The sequence below is a fragment of the Meriones unguiculatus genome, chromosome 8, assembly GCF_030254825.1.
Source record: "Meriones unguiculatus strain TT.TT164.6M chromosome 8, Bangor_MerUng_6.1, whole genome shotgun sequence".
In the NCBI taxonomy this organism is placed as follows: domain Eukaryota; kingdom Metazoa; phylum Chordata; class Mammalia; order Rodentia; family Muridae; genus Meriones; species Meriones unguiculatus.
In genome coordinates, this window is record NC_083356.1 from 77,891,118 (window position 1) to 77,899,019 (window position 7,902).

A 7,902-nucleotide genomic window follows, 5' to 3' on the forward strand; every position below is an offset into this window, starting at 1 on the left:
CGGCTTCTCCACCCCCAGGCCCAGCCAACCCCACATCAAATACGTTAGAAACAGTAGAGTCGCACTGCAGCCAGCACAGGCGGCGTCTGCCTCCTCTGTAGGGAGCACGGGCTGATTCGCTGTTGTTGTTTTAGCCGGATGTCCCAGACAATGGGACATTGTTTCCGTTCCGTTTCTCAACCCTTTCCTTGCCTTAGGAATTGAAAGTAAACTTAAGTTATGACACGCGTAAGGAGGGGAGGCTTCCTAAGTGCGCCATCTTATCTAAGGGACTGGCGCACCCGCAGATGGTGGCATCGTGGGAAGTCCAGGCACCCTGGATACCAAGGGTGACTGACTGCTCATTGCTGTTATCTACTGTGGTAGCCAAGAAGGCGGAGGGGAAGGGGTGGGAGAGGGACCCTCTCCGACTGCATCTTTCGCCCAGGTTGACGGCATTCATTTCTCCCGTTCCACGAGAATAAGTAAAAACTTGGCCGGGAAGCAGAGGAGTGTCAGGGGGCCTGGAGCTAGAGTTATAGGTAGGTGGGCGATGGGAACCAAACTCAGGTCCTCTGCAAGAGTAGCCAGTGCTCTTAAATGCTGAGCCTCCTCTTTTTACTTACTTTTAAAAATCTGTTCCTGTGTGTGTGTAGTCCAGAGGTCAACATCCAGCTTCCTCTTCAGTCACTCTCTGAATGGCTTTCTAACAAGTCCAAGCATGTCAAGCACAGGCCTGAGCATGGCAGCCATGGCGCTGACAGGTTTTGCCCCCTACCCTTCTCTCCGCCTTGCTCAGAACCGTTAGATCACATTCCTAAAGCTAGCGCCCAAGGTCCAGTCCCTGATTTGGCCACTGACTCATTCGTGAGACAAAACACCAGGTACAGCAAACTGAAGAGCATTACTTGGCTAATATGTCCAGTCAGAACTTACCAACTCACCCTAGCACACACCCCTGCTTTTTCCCCTTAAAAATCCACTCTTGCAAAACATACAAACAAACAAACACCCCACTTGCTGCTGCTCCCTGTTGGCCTCTGCCTCAGCCCCATCCCTCCGTGGGGGGGGGATGGCGGGGCTAATACATCTCTTTTGTGTTGAGAAGTTGCTGTCCTGACCACCCCCTTACACCCCACTCTCCCCCTTTATTTGAGACAAGATCGATGGCCTAACCCGAGCTCGGCAGCTGGGCCTGCGGTTCTCACCGGCACTGGGGTCTAATTACAGACCTTGTCCACACGCCTAGTTTTAAAAGTGGGCCCTCAGGCTTTTATAGAAAGACTCGTTCTAGCTGGGCCATCTTCCCAGCCCCGTTGTGACATTTTCCCTAGTTTTTGTACACATTTTGATGCCCTTTGATCTGATTTCTCCTATTTATCAGGTAGACAGTTCCTGAGAGTCGACCTTTAAAAGAATTTCTCAGTTTTTCTGATTGTCCCTCTTTCCCTTGCTGGAGACAGGAAGGTGTAAGGAGGGTGGGTCCTCCCTTTCCCTGATCAGATAAGCCTGGGGCAGATTGGTTTCCAGACTGGGCCAGCCCCCCCCCCACGCCACCCCCCCCCAACCCCCACCTCCAGACACCAAAATCGGTTACAGCCTTTTCCTTTCAGGAGCCCAGCATCTTCACCACCACGCAGAATCTTGTCCATAAAGTCCTCAAAATGCAGGGGCCCCTCAGGGTCGGGCTCTCCACCCAGTCCTCCTCGAGCCTCCATCTGTGGTGCTGGAGGCCTTCCAGCACTTCACCGGCTCCTGCAGCTGGCTGGGCTGGGCTGAGATTCTCTACCGTCCCCAACTCCCCCCCCTCCAGCCTTTAGAGCGACTGCTGCCTCTGACCTCTATTCTCAGCCCATCTATCTCAACCTCGATGTTGTGTGTGTATGTCTCTATCTCTCTCTGTGTCTCTCTGTCTCTTTCTCTCTCCCTCCCAGTGTGAGAGCGAGTGTAGCTGTGTGTGCGTGTGAAAGTGTGTAAAGATGTGTGAGTGTGAGCATCTGGCGAATGGTGAGGGAATGTGGAAGCGCGTCTGTGTGTGAGAGAATGTGAATCGTGCGTGATTCAGTGTCTGTAGGAGTTGGGGGATTAGTGTGGATTTCAGAAGGTGTCTCTATGTGGACGTTAGTGTAGGTGTTTGAGTGTGTCTGTGTGTAAGAGAACATGTGAGTGGGTTTATGTGAGTGTGGGTATGCGAGAGTATGTGAATGGGTGCAGATGAGGGATTTTTGTGTATCCGAGGATGTCTGTTGAGTGTGAATTTGCATGTATATGTGTCTCCAAGTGTAAGAGTGGAGGTCCGTACGTGTGTATGCATATGACATGTGTGTGGCTATACCTGTATGTGCATTTGAGAGCATTGGTGTGTGAGTGCCGAGGGGAAGTGTGTCTGCAAATGAATGTGTGTGTGTGTGGATGTCTCCATGGGACTGTGAACATGAGAGTAGGAGTGTGAGAATGAGTCAGTATTTACACACACGTGTATAAGTGTATACATGTGCATATGTTTGGGGCGTAAGTATAGTGTGAATGAGTGTTTGTGTGTGTATGTGGGCTTGCAGGAACATGTGCCTGAATGCGGTTGAGTGAGAATATATTGAGTATGAGAGTCTGTGCATATGTGAGTATGGACATTCATGAGTCCTCATGTGTGTATGTGTGCCTAAAAGTTAAGTTTTAAATTAAGTGAAAAATGCACTCCTAAGATGGTTTTATGAGGTGTGTTGTTTAGGTTTAGGGGTGAGAGAGTCGTTCTTATAACTGAAACTTATATTTACAAGAACTCTTGCCTCAAACAAAATTTATTTATTGAGTTTTTTTTAAAGATATTTTTGTTTTGTTTTTGTTTGTTTGGTTGGTTGGTTTTTGAGATAAGGTTTCTCTGTGTAGCCCTGGCTATTCTGGACTCACTTTGTAGACCAAGCTGGCCTTGAACCCAAAGAGATATGCCTGCCTCTGCCTCTGCCTCTGCCTCCTGAGTGCTGGGATTATAATAGTGCACCATTGTGCCTGGCTTAAAAGGTATTTTTATTTTCTGTATCTGAGTGTTTTAGGTGCATGCATATCTGTCCACTATGTGTGTGCCTGATGCCTACAGAGGCCAGAAGAGAGCATCAGATTCCTGGCAGCTGGAATTACGGATGGTTGTGAGCCAGCAAATGGGTGCTGGGAACCAGCCCAGGCCCTCTGCAAGGGCAGCAAATGCTCTTAACCACTGAGCCGTTGCTCTCACCCCTATTCGTGGTTTGAGGTATCTTTGGGAAGATGTCTTTCAGTGATGTGGGGCTATCAGTCAGGTTGAAGTTTCTTGAACATCAGTCAGCAGGAAAGACAAACTGACCAGGGCGAGGTAGCTTCTTTAACTTTCCCAGTCCTTGTAAGTTTTTTATCTTTGTATACTGTCTCACCTATACATCTTTTGACTGAACTGAGGACAGAAAATATTCAGAGGGAACAGAACTGCACGCACGCACGCCGACCAGGAACAGGTGTTCCCTTCCTCTCCAATCACGATTCCCTGAACAATATTGTGACAGCTATTCACACACCATTTGCATGCCAGAAAGCATTATGGAGAATCTAGACATGCTTGAAACAGGGGAGGCGCTTCAGTTATAGACAAATGCGACACCATTTTCTGTGTGTGACTTCTGAGCTAAGAACTTGTATATCTACACAGGTCCTATACACCCCCAGCAGATGCTGGCAGATGACTGTACCTATGAAGAGAAAGCAGTAGCTCCTGGCTCTGAGATTTGTATAGTCTAGAAGAACAGGTAGAGAGCAAACAGATGGTCCCTAGGTTTTTGTTTTTCTGGTTGATTGGTTGGCTGGTTGGTCGGTTTTTGGTTTTTTGAGACAGAGTTTCTCTGTGTAGCCTTGGCTGTCTTGGACTTGCTTTGTAGATCAGGCTGGCCTCGAACTCACGGAGATCCGTCTGCCTCTGCCTCCCAGAGTGCTGGGATCACAGGTGTGCACCACCTCGCCTAGCTGATGGCTAACGTTGTAACACCCTTGGTAGGGAGGAGGCTGAGGTGGCTACCAGGAGGCCCAGCAGGGTCAGCCAAGACTCCCTGCTGCAGCCACAGGGCCTCAGGACCCCCCAGGCAGAAGAAAAATGTTTAGGGGAAAGGCAAGGGGCTCCCAGCTTCCCAAGTGTAGCCCAGGCTGCTCCTCTTGGTCATGTTCCCATTGTGATTGTGTTCCAGTGAGTGTGAGAAATTCCCCACGGATTCTAAAGATAAGTGCCCTGATCCTCTTGATAGACAAATAGCTGGAGTACAGAGCTGGTAGAAAGGTACAAGATTGGGATTCAAACTTACAGCCTGCCTTCAGTCCCGACTCCGTCCTTTTAAGCCACACCAGGGCCCGAGCCGACCCAGCGCGGTGAAGCCATGCTCTTCAGAGCCTCAGCTGCTGATGCCTGTCCCCAGATGCGCAGGCATATTCTCTGGATGACTTGGCAGCTGGCCCAGCTGGAAAGTTGGCCTCCAGCCTCCATTGTCTCAGCATTTTACAACCCGGAGCTGGGTAGGGGGCTGGGGCGGAGGCACTTTTCATGGGAACTCAGGCAGGGAAGGAGGGCGAGCCCTCTAACTGGGCCCCAGGCCAGGAGAACAAGAGAGCTGGGAGCCAGCCAAGGCACTGTGCCTCTTCCCCGACACCCCTGGGAGCATCCAGCTGTGGCATATACAGCCAGGCAGCCCAGACCAGATGTGGGTTGGGGTGTGGGTGGGGTGAGGGACGTGCAGGACTGATGATGAAGTGTGGTCTGCAGGAGAGAGACAAAGAGTCAAAGTTCTGACGAATATCCAAAGGGTGAGGCCCTGTTGCGCAGGCTTATGGGGGCCTCTGATCAGCCAGGGAAGCAGGGAGGCTTCTTGGAGGAGGAGACTACAGTGTTCCAAGTCCTTAGAGGTGAGCAGGAAAGGGGCCGAGCCTCCTTTCGGGTCAGATAGCATGCTAAGAGTAACGTAATGATGAGCAAACATCTGGCTCTCTTCGGGGCAGTTTCAAGCAGTTCAATCTGTCCCAGATTTATTACCCAAAATACAGTAAAATGAGATACAAGGTTGGGGGCCCAGACTGTGACTCAGCTGGTAGGGCACTTGCTGAGTGTGTGCAAAACTCTGGCTTCAGCTCAGTAACACTGAGCACAGGGATTCGTACTTGTAACTCCAGCCCTTGGGAGCAGGAGGCTGGAGGGTCAGAAGTCTGAAGTCATCCTCGAGCTACAGAAACGAGTTCAAGGTTAACCTGGGACAAATGAGACCCTGCCAAGAAAGAGAAAGGGAGCCCGGCATGATGGCGCACATCTTTGATCCCAGCTCTCGAGGAGGCAGAAGCAGGTGGATCTCTGTGAGTTCGAGGCCAGCCTGGTCTACAAAAGTGAGTGAGTCCAGGAAAAGCCAGGGCTATACAGAGAAACCCTGTCTCCAAAAACAAACAAACAAAAATAAAAAGAGACCTGCAGCCAGCAGTGAAGAATCCTTGCTGCTCTTGCAGACAGTGGAAATTCTACTCCCAGGACTCAGGTTGGGCAGCCCACCACTGCCTGGGATCTGAGTTCCAGGGCATCTCATGGTCTCTTCTGACCTCTGCAGGCACCTGCGCTCACATGTGCAAGCGCTCCTCTATACATGTACACGTAACTAAAAGGAGAAACTAAATCTTCAAAGAGGCCCCCCCCTGGCTGTGCTGGGCGTACAGAATGCGTTCATGTGACGCACGTGACATTCGCCTACTACAGAACCAGAAAACAGCCATTGTTCAGCCTAACTGGACATTCTGCAGTTTTGTTTGCTAAATGCAGCCACTCGGGCCCTGGGGTCGTTGTCCAGCGGGAGCCACCAGAGGCTGGTAGGTAGAAATACATCATCAGATTTGCCTGTGGACAAAAGAGGCTGGTAGCATGGCTTAGGGCGGGTGTCTGATGGGACACTAGGGCCAGAGCTGGGGTGACACAAGTGTGGACAAATGGGGATTTGTGTAAAGAGGTCAGGTCAATGGGCCTTACTGAGTCATCGGGTGTGGAAATTGAGAAAGTGGGGCAGTCAAGGATGACACCTCATTTCTGGGCAGCTTGACAGATGGTGGGGGGCTTTCCTGAGCTGGGAAGGAGGGAGAGGAGATGCCACAGCCCAGCTCTTGGTGAGATGGGCATCTGAGTGTGGTCGCAGGGGGGAGGTTTGAGACAGCTGGAGTCCGAGTCTGGAGTGCAGGCTCCCGGCCAGCTCTGGGGGTGACAGTTGGAGAAGACTGACTTAGCGAGGAAAACTGAAACCACGAGAATGGACGGCACAGTGTGTGGACAGGAAGGGACAAAGATGGGAGCCCCTGGGGACAGGCACAGTCTGGAGAGAGCAGGACAGAAGCCAGGGCAGCATCACACCAGGGAACACTTTGGAAACATGGGTTGGAGCGCTGTTGCCTTACTAGGGTGAACAAAAGCATAGGGTTCCCTGCCAGCCCTGAATAGCAGAGTGTGGGGGCGCTTGCCAGCACCAAGAAGGCTGAGCCAGGAGGCCTACCATGAGTTTAAGCTCTGAAAATATCAAACCCAAAACCAGCGATGCCCATTGATAAAATACAGCCCTCTGGCTGTGGCTACGGAAGCCAGACCAGGCAAGCAGCAGTGGAGCAGAGGGTACAGGACCTGGGGGTAAGAAGTAAGGGCAAAGCTGGGCATGGTGGCACACGCCTTTAATCCTAGCATGCAGGGAGGCAGAGGCGGGCAGATCATTGTGAATTTGAGGCCAACCTACTCTATAAAGCAAGTCCATGACAGCCAAGGTTGCACAGAGAAACCCTGTCTCAAAAAAATACCAAAAAGGGAGAGGAAAAAAATAATTAGGGAGGAATGGAAGTGGAGACCAGACTTTCAGGTACCCTAGCTGGAGAGAAGGCTACGCAGTTAAGAGCATTTGCCATTTTGTCTTAGTCAGGGTTTCTATTGCTGTGGCGAAACATCATGACCAAAAAGCAAGTTGAAGAAGAAAGGGTTAACTTGGCTTACACTTCCAGATCACAATCCATCAATGGAGGAAGTCAGGATGGGAACTCAAGCAGGGATAGAAGCTGGAGGCAGGAGCTGATGCAGAGCACGGAGGAGTTCTGCTTAGTGGCTCGTTCAGCCTAACTTATCCAGGACCACGAGCCCAAGGGTGGCACCACCCACGATAGGCTGGGCCCTCCGCCACGGATCACCGGTTGAGGGAATGCCCTACAGCTGGATCTCATGGAGGCGTTTCCTCAGCTGCCGCTCCTTTCTCTGTGATGACTCCAGCTTGTGTTGAGTTGACACTCAAAAACAGCCATTGCACAGTTCTTACAGAGAACCCAAGTTCAGTTCCCGGCACCCACTTCAGACCGCTCACAACAGCCTGCAATTCCAGATCCAGGGATCTGGTCTCCATTGGCACCTGCCCTCACATTTCCACACACAAACACATTTAAAATAAAAAAATAATTCTTGAAAAAACATCCCCAGAAGCCTAAGCACAAGAAGACCGAGGAATGGTGTGAGTCTGAACACTGAGTTGTCACCGGGTCTTTGCTAACAGATGTTTACCCCTGCAGGCCTAAGGACATCAACTTCTCTTTAAAGCCAGAAGGAAATAAACCAAAATAATCCCAGACTTGCACAGACCAGGCAAAGCAGACAACACTGCCTTCAGTGAGACCCGCCTCTGGAAAAGATTCTAGTAAGCTGGAGCCCAGCTCGACATCTGTACTTAACGACACTGCATTGCACTCTTCAAAAACAAAATTGGATGCTATCTCAGATTAAGGTTCTGGCCACAAAAACGGAACTAAAGTGAAGGGGCACAGGACAGCTTTGACAGTGATGGACATGTTAGCATGACCGCTGGGACCCTTCTACAAGCATGTGCCTGTGTCCAAACTTCTCAAATAGCCTCTGTTAAA